This window comes from Triticum dicoccoides, chromosome 7B, assembly GCF_002162155.2.
Source record: "Triticum dicoccoides isolate Atlit2015 ecotype Zavitan chromosome 7B, WEW_v2.0, whole genome shotgun sequence".
NCBI classification, from domain to species: Eukaryota; Viridiplantae; Streptophyta; class Magnoliopsida; order Poales; family Poaceae; genus Triticum; species Triticum dicoccoides.
This window is the reverse complement of record NC_041393.1, coordinates 130,403,896-130,419,469: the sequence shown is the minus strand read 5'-3', so window position 1 is coordinate 130,419,469 and position 15,574 is coordinate 130,403,896. Positions and strand designations below refer to the sequence as shown.

The 15,574-nt window shown below is 46.4% G+C and overlaps 1 pseudogene; it reads left to right on the top strand.

Moving 5' to 3' along the window:
* The first annotated feature begins 2,559 nt into the window (after positions 1 to 2,559).
* LOC119335850 lies at positions 2,560 to 10,407 on the top strand (annotated as a pseudogene).
* The last annotated feature ends 5,167 nt before the right edge of the window (positions 10,408 to 15,574 follow it).

Sequence of the window (15,574 nt, the reverse complement as noted above, 5' to 3'; positions counted from 1 at the left end):
TGGCCAGCTGGGGGCGGGGCAGGGGCGCGTGGCGCCACCGCGTGGTGCGGATTCGCGGTGGCGTGGCACGGCGGGGTGGGGCGCGTGGCGTCTCGAGCGTTGAGGGGAGGGTGGAAAGGGCGCCAAACAGGAGCCCGTACCCGAGTTTTCTCCGTGTGCGGGCGATCGGGCGATCGACGGTCCAGCTTTGCGCCGACAGCTACACTGCCGCGCCGTGCGCCGTAACACGGTTCACGGGGACGCTAACGTTGCAACAGGAGAAAGCGAGCTGCGATCACGGGGACTGCGACGTTACAGAGGACGGTTCCGTTACGTGATTCGGGCGTACGAACGGTAGGCACGGTTTCAGGCAGTGAGGAGTCCCATGCATGCCGTGCTGCTCAGTTGATCCTTGGAGTTTGAGGAGAATCAAACCTAACCCGTGACTGAGTGAGTCGCGACGCTTTTTTTAGCACTAAACAAAGGAGCCAAAGGGCACAGGTGTCTCGGCGGTGAAGCGACCAGAGAGTTCCAACTGCGCGCGACACATGCTCGTTCTCCGTTGGCCTCCGGCCGGCCGTCGCTCTCGAGCTGCCAACTTATGTCGTCTTGCCAACTGGGGTTTGACCAGTCAAAGGCTTGGGCATCTATAATCTCTCTTTGGGGTCCTGGATCAAGAGTTTATGCTATGTATTGTATATAGCCTTCTCCCTGATCGGGTCAAAGATTTAGTATGTTTGGATTGGGGAAGGGGGGCTTTTAGCTTCGACATCCACTTGGATTAGGCAGAGCCCGAGCTGGAGAGGGGATGCCGCAACATCACCGGTGGAGGGTCGGACCGGAACTCGCCTAGCGAAGCATCGGGAGAGGGGATATGGTGGGCGGCGAAGAAAATTCAATTTCCATGGGCAGAGGACCTTTTTGTTGACCATGTTGTAGGTAGTATGGGCAGAGGACCTTTTTGTTGACCATGTTGTAGGTAGTATGTGTGGTTGTTCCTTTATGATCTTTTAGGCGCAAACTTGCATTCTGTTTTCGAGTGGTGGTATACAGATATTTTATGGTGTTGTTCTTAATGCTTTTAGTGTGACTACCATGTGGACCTTATAAAAAGATTCAAAATGACTTGTACTTCTAGGGCGATGTCTGGAGAAGCATCGGGGAGGTACGGTGCTGCCTAGAAAGGGAGTTTCATGTGTTGAGATTGTTATGTAAGCCTGCACACTTCGCTCTAATGGGCTCAATATATATGTATTTTGGACAAGAAGACGGGCGAATTAATGAGGATCATTTGGTGAATCTACCGTCTGACAAGCCCCGATTCGATACCTACTCAAGAACACCAATTAGCCTAGCGAGACCTCTACTTTAGTTCCTTCTCAAAGATGTGATCATGTGGTGATGGTGTTAGCTTAGTTTTTGGGTCCTTTTGCCTTTGACCCGTTGATGTTATTGTGATGTTGTGGCACTTACAAGGAGGTACTCTACTTCCCACTGAAAACATGTAACTCCAAGGAACTGGGTTGCATTTTTTATAGAGTGTGTAGATCTCGGTCGACTGAGACTTAATCAAGTCTTAATTAAGTGACATACATATAGAAAAGAAAAAAGAAAAAAAACTAATTTTTTTTTGCACGAATCTTCGCGTAAGCTCTCACGAATATAACATTGTCCGAGACTAGTCTTAGTCGACTAAGATTTGACAATCCTGTTTTTTGTAAAAATATATGAACCGGTGGAAACCTATTTTTTCTAAAGAAAGCACGTCAGGAAAAGAATAGGGGAAACGGGCTGGCCATCACCGTGTAAATGGGCCTCTGCTTCTCAGCTTGTTAGGCTTTGGATGGCCTGCCCGTGAAAGTGTGAAGAAGAGCCGGTGATCAGGAGTATACCTGGCCAAACCTCGGGCCGGGCCGGGCTTCGGGCTGGGCCTAGCCAAGCCCGACACAAAAAACTCAGGCCCGGGCCCGGCCCGGCCATCGGGCATGTGTTTCTGGGCCCGAACATGTAAAAGCCCGTCGGGCTTCGGGCCGGCCCAGCCCGACCTTTAGAAAATGGCAAAAACGACGGGCCCGGGCCGGTCCGGCCCGGCCTTTGTGCTCAAAAACTAGGCCCGAGCCCGGCCTGTGGACAGCGTCGGGCCAGGCCGGCCGGGCCGGGCTTCCCATGGCCAGGACTATTCATGAGCCCACGAGGTCGCTCTCGGAGACCCCGTTGACCCGCTGCGCCGCCTCCGGCCGCGCCCGCGCGCCATAGTCGGTTCCGCGCGCCCGCTCGCCATAGTCGATTCCGCGCGCGCTTCCTCTCCAACCGACTATGGCTCGTCTCCTATAGCACCCGCAGCGTCGCCACAGATCAAACCCCAAACCCCTCTTCCCCGCCTCCGACGCGCCGAGTAGGATACGGCACGACGCACCGCCACCGGACGCCGCAGCTCCTCCCCAGGAGCCGCGCGTCGACGGGGAGACGCCGAGCCCTCCCTCCTCTCCCTCCCAAACCTAGCCCGACCTCTCCGATTCGATCCACATTGGGTGGGTGCCAACTAATTCCTCCCCCTCTTCCGCGGTCCGAGCTGCAGCCATGGAGAGCCCGGGCGGTGGCGCCGAGGCGCGCGCGCGCTCGAGGCAGTACGACTACGGCGCCAACTCCAACCTCGTCGTCAACACCGGCTCGCGGCCCCGCGGCGCGCACCACGAGCCCACCGGCGAGCCCCAGACGCTCAGCGGCAGGATCCGCGCGAGGAGCTTCGGCGACCGCGCCGTCCGGGCCAAGCCTCCCGGGCTAGAGGAGAAGCGAGGCAGGTCCCGCGGGAAGACGGCGCGCGATGCGGCCTCCGCCGACCTCCCCCACCGCGACGCCAAGCGCATGCGCCGCGGCTCCGTGCGGCACGAGGACAGCGTGCTCTCGCTCGCCCACGACGCCCTCTAAAAGCCCCGGACCAGGGCGACGCGCACCGCCTACGAGGCGCTGCTCAGCGTCATCCAGCAGCAGCTCGGCGGGCAGCCCCTCGACGTGCTTGGTGATGCCGCGGATGAGGTGCTTGCCGTCCTCAAGGACGACAGGACCAGGAACCCTGACAAGAAGAAGGTCATCGAGAAGCTCATCAACCCTGTCTCGGGTCAGATGTTCCACCAGCTCGTCTCCATTGGGAAGCTCATCACGGATTTCCATGACGCCGTCGATTCTGCCGGTGTGCCTTCTGTTGATGGCACAGACATGCCACTCGATGATGATATTGGCATTACTGTTGAGTTCGAAGAGGATGAGGATGAGGAGAGTAACCTTTATCAGGTATGCACATGTAGCTGAATCTTCTGTACAGTTTCTTTGTTGATTTGCCTGACTGAAGCATATTACATGAACTTACAGGGTTTTCATTTGCTTGTCTTGATCAGGTGCAAGATGAGCTGGATGATGAGAATGAGGATGACTTTGTCGAGTTGAACGTTCCTGGAACTATGCAAACGAATGGTGAGTTGTATGACGATGATATGCAGAGCTGCAACAAGGGTCCGACTTTAGACGTGCAAGACATTGATGCTTACTGGCTTCAGAGGAAGATATCACAAGCATATGAAGATATTGACCCCCAGCGCAGCCAGAAGCTTGCCGAGGAGATCTTGAAGGTGATCGCTGAGGGTGACGACAGAGATGTTGAGAATCGGCTTGTCACGCTGCTGGACTACGAGAATTTTGATCTCATTAAATTGCTGCTTCACAACCGACTCAAGATAGTTTGGTGTACCTTCTTAGCCAGGGCTGAAGATCAGGAACAGCGGAAGAAGATAGCAGAAGAGATGATGAGTAACCCAAGATTAGCTCCAATTTTGGAGCAGCTACATGCAACGAGAGCATCTGCAAAGGAGAGGCAGAAGAATCTGGAGAGAAGTATCAGGGATGAGGCTAAGAGGCTCCTAAACAATGACAGCGCTGGGACTGATGGTGCGAGGGATAGTAAGACAGTTGATATCAAAAGTGGATGGTTTAAAGGCCAGAGGCAGCTGCTTGATCTTGATAACCTTTCTTTCCACCAAGGTAGTCTCTTGATGTCCAACAAAAAATGTGAACTTCCTCCAGGATCATTTAGAACCCCTCAGAGGGGTTACGAGGAAGTCCATGTGCCAGCCTTGCGACCTATGCCATATGAATCTTCAGAGAAGATTGTGAAGATATCTGATATGCCAGAGTGGGCCCGACCAGCTTTTGCTGGGATGACTCAACTTAATAGAGTGCAGAGCAAGGTTTATGATACTGCCCTTTACAAACCAGATAACATCCTTCTCTGTGCTCCAACGGGTGCTGGGAAAACCAATGTGGCTGTGCTTACAATTCTTCAGCAAATTGGTTTGCATATGAAGGATGGTGAATTTGATAATACAAAGTACAAAATTGTCTATGTGGCCCCAATGAAAGCTTTGGTTGCTGAAGTTGTTGGAAATTTGTCAGCGCGGCTGAAAGAGTACAATGTCACTGTTAGTGAGCTTAGTGGAGATCAGAACCTGACCAAACAACAGATTGATGAGACACAGATAATTGTCACTACACCTGAGAAATGGGATATTGTCACAAGGAAATCAGGTGATAGAATCTATACTCAAATGGTAAAGCTTCTAATCATTGATGAGATCCATCTACTCCATGATAACAGAGGGCCTGTTCTGGAGAGTATTGTTTCTAGAACAGTACGGCAGATTGAAACGACCAAGGAACATATCCGCCTAGTTGGCCTCTCTGCAACTCTCCCAAATTATGAAGATATTGCGGTATTCTTGCGTGTTCGTTCGGACGGTCTCTTCCATTTTGATAACAGTTACCGACCTTGCCCTCTAGCTCAACAGTACATCGGGATCACAGCGAAGAAGCCACTGCAGAGGTTTCAGTTGATGAATGAGATTTGTTATGAGAAGGTTATGGCTGCTGCTGGTAAGCACCAAGTGCTTATATTTGTGCACTCGAGGAAGGAGACAGCGCAAACTGCTCGTGCCATCAGAGACACTGCATTGGCTAATGATGTGTTGCCTCGCTTTCTGAAGGATGACAGTGCAAGTCAAGAGATCCTTTGTGCTCATGCAGAACTTGTCAAAAGTAGTGACCTTAAAGAACCTTTTGCCATATGGGTTTGCTATTCATCATGCTGGCTTGGCAAGGGTAGACCGTGAACTTGTTGAGAAACTTTTTGTTGATAAGCATATACAGGTCCTTATTTCGACAGCCACTCTCGCATGGGGTGTCAATCTACCTGCACACACTGTTATTATAAAGGGTACCCAAATTTACAATTCAGAAAAGGGCACTTGGACAGAACTAAGTCCACTGGATGCCATGCAGATGCTTGGTCGTGCAGGCAGGCCTCAGTATGACACACATGGAGAGGGTATAATCTTAACAAGCCACAGTGAATTGCAATACTACCCGGCTCTTATGAATCAACAGCTTCCTATTGAGAGTCAGTTTATATCCAAACTGGCCGATCAGTTAAATGCAGAGATTGTTTTGGGAACTGTTCAGAATGCCCAGGAGGCATGCTCGTGGCTTGGCTACACTTACCTCTACATCCGGATGCTCCGGAATCCAACATTGTATGGCCTACCTGAAGATATCATGGAGAGAGACAGAACACTAGATGAAAGGAGAGCCGACTTGGTAAGCACATGCCAAACTTATGTTCTGTTTTTTTAAGGTTCATAGTAATTACATGTCTATTTTCTTTATCCTCAAATTGTGTTGGCTATTGTGCTTGAATATGTCCTCAAATTTCATGTTTGTATTGCCACCTGTTTCCTAGGTTTTTTCTAAGCTGTGTCCGAATATGTTTGTGGCCTCTCTGAATCCTAGTGTCCAACGGTTGTTGAGCATAAATGATCTCTCCTGAAAATTTTCCTGGGTACAATGAAATGTTACGTTCATACAATACTATGTTTTCAATGGAATGTAGCAAGTCGTCCTTGCGCCTTTACAGGATACTAAATTGGCATGAAGTTATTTCCCATGCAGTGAAATGGCTACATCAAATTATACAGTAGCATCATAGTAAAAGGTACTCCCTCAGTCCCATAATGTAAGACGTTTTTTAACATTAACACTAGTGTAGTGTCAAAAAGCGTCTTATATTATGAGACAGAGGGAGTACAATTTATAATTGGATGCTGCCCCTGGGAACAGCAAAAAGTGCCTCTGCTTGTATGGGTTCATACTTTGTTCTGCTGTCTCTTTGGAGCAGAGTATTGTCTCTAGAAGTGTTCGTAGAGTAGCATAGAAACTTGGTTAATTGAAGTAGTCAACTCGCAATCTTGATACTAGTGCAAAGCTGTAGGGAAGTGTTACATCCATATACTCGTAAGGTGATGCATGCTTGTGCTTTAATATTGTTCATTGTACCTCCTAGGAGGGTTGTAACATAAGCCCTATCTTTTCAATACAAAGAAACGCAAGAATCTCTTTGCATTTTCTCGAGAGAGAAAATATTGTTCTCCTGTTCCACTGCTGATTCCTGTACTTCTGTGCTGCTGCAGGTACACTCAGCTGCAAATCTGTTGGATAGGAACAATTTGATAAAGTATGATAAGAAAACTGGATACTTTCAGGCTACTGACCTGGGGAGGATTTCTAGTTATTACTATATTAGTCACAGGACTATTTCAACTTACAACGAGTACCTGAAGCCTACAATGGGTTATATTGAGCTGTGCCAATTGTTCTCTCTTAGTGAAGAATTTAAGTATGTTAGTGTCAGAAAAGATGAGAAGATGGAGCTGGAAAAGCTTTTGGATCGTGTGCCAATTCCTGTGAAAGAGAGCTTGGAGGAGCCCAGCACAAAGATCAATGTTCTGCTGCAAGCATATATTTCTGGGCTTAAGCTAGAGGGTCTCTCCCTTGGCTCTGATATGATCTATATCAAACAGGTAACATGTTCCCCATTCTAAATGCAGCTCCTGATTTGAATTGCTTGCTTATTTAGTTGTTGTTCTTACATATCTATATTCTTCTCCATGATGCAGAGTGCTGGTCGCCTCTCACGAGCAATATTTGAGATAGTTTTGAAGAGAGGATGGTCTCAACTAGCAGAGAAGGCTCTGAATCTTTGCACGATGATTGATAAGCAGATGTGGAGTGTCCAAAATCCTTTGCGCCAGTTTCCTGGCATTCCGAATGAAATCCTGATGAAACTGGAGAAAAAGGAATTGGCTTGGGAGAGGTACTTTGACCTATCATCACAGGAAATTGGTGAGCTGATCCGTTATCCCAAGATGGGGAGGCGGTTACACCAGTGCATCCACCAGTTACCAAAGTTGAACCTTTCATCCCATGTTCAACCTATTACTCGTACAGTTTTGGGTTTTGAGCTGACTCTAACTGCTGATTTCCAGTGGGATGATAAGATACATGGATATGTTGAACCTTTTTGGATTCTAGTCGAGGACAATGATAGCGAGTGCATTCTTCACCATGAATACTTCATGCTTAAGAAACAATGGCTGAATGAAGATCATACACTTAATTTCACAGTGCCAATATATGAGCCACTGCCCCCTCTGTACTTCATACATGTCGTATCTGACAAGTGGCTTGGATCTCGGACAATTCTTCCAGTCTCATTTAGGCACTTGGTTCTTCCAGACAAACATGCTCCACCAACCGAATTGCTTGATCTGCAACCACTACCTGTTACCGCACTGAGGAATGCACGATATGAAGGCCTTTATAGTGCCTGGAAACATTTCAACCCCATTCAGACTCAAGTGTTCAGTGTCTTGTATAACAGTGATGATATTGTTTTGGTTGCTGCGCCAACAGGCAGCGGGAAGACCATATGTGCGGAGTTTGCGATACTAAGGAACCATCAAACGGCAGTATCTAGTGAAACCAACATGCGAATTGTGTATATAGCGCCTATTGAAGCTCTGGCGAAAGAAAGATACAGGGACTGGGAGATGAAATTTGGAGAATTCGCCCGTGTAGTTGAGCTAACTGGTGAAACTGCACGTGATTTGAAGCTTCTTGATAAAGGGGAGATTATTATTAGCACTCCTGAGAAGTGGGATTCACTCTCACGCCGGTGGAAGCAGAGGAAACACATCCAACAGGTCAGCTTATTCATTGTCGATGAGCTTCACCTAATTGGATCTGAGAAGGGACATGTTTTGGATATCATTGTTTCAAGGATGAGGCGTATTGCAAATCATACCTGCAGCAACATCCGGATCGTAGCGCTTTCAGCATCACTTGCGAATGCTAAAGATCTCGGAGAGTGGATTGGTGCCACCTCTCATGGCCTTTTCAATTTCCCTCCAGCAGTGCGGCCGGTACCTTTAGAAATACACATTCAGGGTGTGGACATAGCAAACTTTGAGGCAAGGATGCAAGCAATGGCAAAGCCTACGTACAATGCTATCAGACAACATGCAAAGCATGGTAAGCCTGCCCTGGTATTTGTACCGGCAATGAAGCATGCAAGGTTTACTGCGTTGGACTTGTGCGCATACTCAAATGCTGAAGGTTGTGGAACACCTTTCCTTCTTGGGTCAGAAGATGAGATAGATACGTACACGAGAGGTGTCAATGAAGAAACGCTTGTAAATACGCTGAAATGTGGTGTAGGCTACTTGCATGAGGCTCTAAGTGATCTTGATCAGGAAGTTGTGACTCAGCTGTTCCTTTGTGGGAAGATCCAAGTGTGCGTCGTGAGCAGCACAATGTGCTGGGGAAGATCACTGCCTTCCCATTTGGTTGTTGTGATGGGAACACAGTATTCTGATGGGTGGGGCAGTGTCACTGACTATCCAGTCAGTGATCTGCTACAAATGATGGGTCATGCCAGCAGGCCTCTTCAAGATAACTCAGGGAAATGTGTTATATTGTGCCATGCACCTCGCAAGGAATACTGCAGGAAGTTCCTTTCAGAGGCCTTCCCTGTTGAGAGCCATCTACACCATAATTTGCATGATCATATGAATGCTGAAGTTGTTTGTGGTGTTGTGGAAAACAAGCAAGCTGCTGTGGATTATCTTACTTGGACTTTCATGTACCGGAGGCTGACCAAGAACCCTAACTACTACAATCTGCAGGGAACAGGTCACAGGCATGTGTCTGATCATCTTTCTGAGCTAGTGGAGACAGTATTGGACGACCTTGAGTCAAGCAAGTGTGTGGTTATAGAGGAGGATACGTATCTTAAGCCCCTCAACCTTGGTCTCATAGCCTCGTACTACTACATCAGCTACAAGACTATCGAACGGTTCAGTTCAATGATAACCCGGAAGACTAAGATGAAAGGTCTCCTGGAGATTCTAGCTTCTTCATCAGAATATGCAGAGCTTCCAAGTTGCCGAGGTGAGGAAGAATCCATTGAGACGCTAGTTCGTCACCAGAGATTTTCTGGTGAGAATTCTAAGAATTATGATGTACACGTCAAGGCGAACGCGTTGCTGCAAGCACATTTCTCGAGGCAAACGGCTGTAAGGAACCTGGCAGCCGACCAACGGGAGATACTCCTTCCTGCACCTAGATTGATCAAGTCATTGGTTGATGTTATCTCCAGCAATGGATGGCTCAGCCTGGCTCTTAAGGCAATGGAGCTTAGTCAGATGGTGACACAAGGCATGTGGGATCGTGATTCTGTGCTGCTTCAACTCCCCCACTTCACCAAGGAGTTAACTGGGAGATGCCAGGAAAATGGCATTGAGAACATCTTTGATCTTGCTGAGATGAGTGCAGACAAGATGCAGAATCTGCTGCAGTTACCAAACTCTCAGCTTAAGGACATCATCGGATTCGTCAAACGGTTCCCGGATATCGAAATGGCATATGAAGTCCTTGAAGGTGATGATATTAGAGCCAGTGGCAATGTAACTTTGCAGGTTACTCTAGAGCGTGACATGACAAACTTGCCATCTGAGGTTGGGCCAGTTCATGCCCCGAGGTATCCTAAGCCCAGGCTGGAAGGCTGGTGGCTCCTGATTGGTGATAGCTCCAGCGACCAGTTGCTGGCAATCAAGTGGGTTGCAGTGCTGCAGAGGGCTCGCCTGAAGCTTGAGTTCATTGCCCCCGCAGAAGCAGGGAAGAAGGATTTCATGGTTTTCTTGATGTCAGATTCCTATCTGGGCATTGATCAGGAATACGTGTTCACTGTGAACGTGAAGGACGCCGGAGGGGATTGATCCGAAGAGAAGTAGTTGCTCAGGTAACGTCTGATGCTGAGTTTCTTGTATGCACTGCTATTCCTGGAGAATGCAAGCCAAACGGCTCAGTACTTGCACCACCAGATTTATATTCTTGCATGTCATGGTGTTGCTTCTTGGTCTGTTAGGGTTTTGTCTGTGACACGAAGTGGATATACTGGAACAGATTTATGAACATAAAACCTGAATCATATATATTTTTGAACTGTTAAAACATGAATGATAGTGCATGGATATAGTGTTTTGGCGCTGTTGGATGAGCAATGTATGTGTTTGATACATGGGGTCTGCACTCTGTAGTGTTGCCATTTCCCACAACTCTCTGAACGAACAGGCCTCGCGAATTGTATAACCACGGCCTTCGAACAGTGTCGAAACTTGTCCATGTGCTACCGCTTGATGCTATCTTAATTTGAACAGGTTAACAAGGATCTGAGGTGCAGCGGGTGTTTAAAATAGTGATGAGCTACTAGTTAAGTGGTCGACTGTTTCTTCTTTCTGAAAGTTGCCAACTATTTTTTCTCTCTCCGAAAGTAGTCACCTCTTTGTTTTGGATATAATAGCAGAATGCACACAGTGTGGAGTCAGGTCAACAGTCAAGAGGAAGTGCCACTGGTACAAATACCTTTTTTGTTTTTTCTAAGTATCGACTCTGGTAAGTTTTTCTAGTGGTCATGAAAATTTCGAAAGAAAATTGGCACATTATGTCAAAGGTTAATTCGATGCAATGGGAAAAACAAAAACTATCAAAATCTACTGAAACTGGAACCTGAAATAAGAAGACAAATGCACAACTGAATCTTGTCAATTTTCTCTCTTATGTTCATATTGGTTTTAGCTGAATTTGTGCAGGGATGCTTAACTGTATTACACTAGCCAATCTTTTCTAGAATGTTTCATTGTTGCTAGAATACACTACTATCTGTCTTTTCTAGAATGTTTGATGATCGCTAGAAGCCCTTCTCCATTTTTTTGGAACTTGGAAGGAGTGGCAGCACTGAACGTGCACCCAGTACTTTAATTCGTCGCAAAATGTAAGGCCTTTCGTGCATGTCAAAATTTAGGTTTGACCAACAAGCGATACAGAAAGGATGTTGGGATAGTTAATATCACTTGTGTGTCAACTCATGTATTAATTATCTAATTTTTTTTGTCAAAACTAAGTGTTGCGATGTGTGAGCGCCTCACGGTTTGCAACGGAGAAAGTACTTGACTAGCTCACGGCCACATGGCCTGCCATTTTTGTTGCATGCTCGAGATCAAAGGCCAACTTGAGGTGGTTTGATGATCAGTCACATGTTTCATTGGATCGCTGGCATTTATTTAGTTCTTGATAGTCTTTAGGCACAAACATGTACCGTGGTCAACTTGCAGTCTCATGGATCGATGACTGCAATTGTTCATGAATAGGGATGCAAGCGGCGTCCCGCAAAACCAGCAAACTAGTTCAATTCTGGCCAGAAGATTAAGAATAAATTAGAGATGGATTTGCTCTAGGCTGTAGGAGCGAGTAGCTGAGGTTATATACTTATATTTGGGTCCTCTGGAAACTCAGCAACAATACTTGTCTCCAAGGGAAGATGCCAAATGATCCAACTTCGGAGAACTTCATGGAGTGAGTGAACAAATTTAGATGATCATGCTGGATATGTCTTATGGTTGCTGCGCGTGACTTTTGGGTTTGTTAAGTGGGGTACTTTTCGCTCTGTGGTAGGCTGTTAGCTTTCCATGGAGTATGAAGTATGAACTCTGTACCCTTTTTTTTTCCTTGTACGTGTGGAAAAGAAGCGCAATGGGTTTCACTAATGAAACCACCGGGACACATGAAATTATGGCAAAAACTGACGAAAGTGAGATGAATTAGTACGAACAGTAGACGTAGACTAGCAGTGCCTTTTGGTCCGTCCGTGTAATGACCGTCCGTTATACTGCTCTACCTGTATCATTGTGGGCTTTATTAATTTAAAGTCGGACGCTCCTAGCGTCTTCGTTTTAAAAAAACGACTAGCAATGCCTGGTGAGCGGTGAGCCTCTACTCTTCTCTTTTTATTTTAGCGGCAGTTGGGGACATTGCTTTCTGGATACGCTGGGTGACGCGTCTACTGTAATATACTGCTTGTACGCAATATCTAAAGTGGTGTGGCCACGGTGACGAAAGGATGCAAGTTGACTTCAAGATAAGGGGATTGTTCCAAAAAAGATAAGGGGATAATCTACCCACAGAATTTGTCCAGTTACAAACAGTGCTCTTCTCTTCGCGACTCACGGCATGTCGCGGTCGTTCGCCACGGCCCGCAACAACCAGCTGCAGCTTTGTTTCCATGGTGTTTTTATCTTCGCGATTCACGCCATGTCATGCTGATCCATTTGTCACAGCTCCCAACATACCAGCAGGAGCTTGTCAATGAACCAACAAGGTGACCCGGACAAGTGGCCGGACTGTCTGGGATTTGTCCGGAACTGAAAGGACACGGACAGTCCTGGCCCAGACCGAGATGCCCCGCACAAGTGGCTGGATTGTTGGGACTTGTCCATCCTCGTGCCATCCAGCGACTAGAGGTCCTTGTAGGTTGGATTGTCCAACGAAAGTGCCATGCGTACGATGATTTTTCCGTACGATTTCATATGACAAGACACATGCATGTTTCCCAAGGTTTGGGCCCACACCACCAGATGAGTCTGGTCGTACAAAAATCGTACGGATTTCTGTCGTACGTATAGCAACTCTTATTGTCCAACCTAGGTTGTGTTTGGTTGAGCTTTTTTACCCAACTTTTGCTTTGAAGAAGCTAGAAGCCATACAAAGGATAAATTTTCGAAGCAGTTTTTGACAATCTATAGCTTTTGGCCCTGTTTGGTTCAGCTTTTATTGACGGATTCCGCTGTCGTGCAGCAGAATCTGAACCAAAGGGCGAACCCAGCAAAAATCGATTCCAGAAATCTGCTGCCAAAATCTGAACCAAAAGCGGAAGCAGCCCAGGATGTGCTTTCCAAAATCTGATTCCGCTGCGGGCCAAAATCTAAAAAAGTTGTATCAGCTGGTTTGCCAAATGACCTACATCTTTTTCACATCAGATTTTCACAGCTGTTTCTCCACAACATATTTTTCACAGCTGCTTTTAGAAATCCACAGCCGAACCAAACAGGGCCTTTACATAGTGTAAATTCCATAGCTGGGGTACCCCCAACTTCTCAGCTTCTAAACCAACCGTTTTTAGCTGTCACCAATGCCACTGGCAAGTCATACTCCTTCGCTCTTTTTCTTTCCTCTCGCACGAAAGGAACGAGCTGGACTCGAACTGGCGCACGAGCGACAGGAAAGGACGGGAGCTGCCGTCGCCTCCCACGCATGGCTAGGGTTGGCCGCCGCCGCCCGCCACCCGGTGACCCTACTCTCTCCTTCCTTCCTCCTCCCACCTCCCTACTTCCTTCCCCTTCTTTCCCCGCTCACGGCGGCACTGGGCCAACCGGCCGACCGCCGGCGTTGGCGCACCGTCCCTCCGGTCTCCTCCTCCCGTCGCTTCTCCCTCCCACTCCTCTCTCCTCTTCCATTCCTCCTCCTCCCTCCATCCCACCTCCTCATCCATCATCCCCATCTATCCTTCCTTTTTCATGATTTTTTTCTGTTTTTTGTGATGTAACGATTAATAGCACATATTGGATATGGTGAGTACATTTTCATTAGTAGTTGTTGTATATTGCTGCTATGAGTGCATTATCAAGTATATGCGTGAATGGATTGTGCTTTATTTGTGTATGTGGTAATGCTTCTACACCCAAAAGATTAGAATATCTTGTTTGAATTTGTGATTGGATATCATCTGATGTTATTATGCCCCTGCAAATTGTATGTGGTTTGATTGCCTAATAATGTACAGATCACTGTTTTCCTGGCCAATTGAATCCACATTTTCTATATTGTCTTCGGCTCAATTGGATCAAGTTAATTTTTTGTTTTGCCTTTGGCTCAATTGGATCCAGAGCTACATTGCATATCCAGTGCATAGTATAGCAATTTATGTGTAGTATAAAGCAACATCTAAAAGATGATTTATTTTTTCTTATCAAAATAGTCATTTATTTGTCAATTAACTTACAAATAAGTGTTTTACGGTCAATCAAAAGTCGACCGCAAATTCAACCATATGTATTTTGTATGATGCATGTGTTCCGTAATAATAGTCAAGATGTTCCTTATGCGTTAGCTATGAATCACCTGCATTGTCATAATTTTCCTTTACAAAATGGTTGTTCAATTACCTGCAAATGTACACATCACTGCTTTACGGCCAATTAGCATACAAACATATTCACTCATTCACAACCAAATCTACTGTTTCACAGTTGTTTTAACCAAACAACTTTCAACTTCTTCACAGCAACTTTTTCAGAATCTGCAACTCAGACAAACATACTATGAGTCAGTGTAGGTCTTAGGTTTTGGACGAATATTGAAGTCATTCTCTTGTATGAAAGTCCAACAATCTCATATATACTCCATCTATAAACTAATATAACATTATTTAGATCATTAAAGAAGTGGTCTAAATGGTCTTATGTTAGTTTATAGGGGAGTATATAGGAGGTGACGGATGATTGTATAACACACAATCATCAAATATCTACCATGAGCAGTGGGAGGAGTTGCTCGAATGCGTGGCTCTTGCGGAGCTAGCCCAGATCTTCTGAGGGGGCGAATCACAATATATAGATGTTTGAGGGGGCAAAAGACGATATTTTTTCCAATTTGAGGACCCTAGAAAAGTTTCCTTCACAATTTTGACCAAGGTTGGGGGTGCCATGGCCCCTTCAGGTCCAACCCTAGCTCCGCCAGTGGCTCTGCACTCCCCTTCCTTAGAGCAGGACTCCCCATTTCCTGGCACCTAGAGTCCAATCCTGAGCGTGTCAGGTTTGCCGGTAATGTTGAACCAAGATTTAGCTACTCCGCCTCTATGCATGAGCTTGGTTAGGACTCCGCTGAACCCATGGTTGGTAGTCTTGCCGCACCTATCCCGTCACCACAAGCGCGTTTGATTAACAAAGTCAAAGCTTTGGCTAAACTTACGGAGGCTATGAGTAAGGTATTTCAAAGTTTCATACTCTTCGGGTAATCAGGTTCCCAATTTTGTAAAGTTTAATGGTGAGGGTAAGAAAATAACATGGGAGCATGCTAGTCGATATTTGCTACAATTAGGTGAAGCATGTTTTTTAATGAGTTGAAAGTGCGTTTTATTCCTTTTATCTTTAATTTTCACTACATTTCACGGTTTGTTGCTTTACACACGGCCCTATTCTCATATGGTCACAACTAGAACAAAAATTTGACTATGATTTTTAAGCAACGATAATGAGCTTGCTTTATCACATATTACATCGATTAACCAAGAACATGATGAATCGGTCATTGATCATGTCAA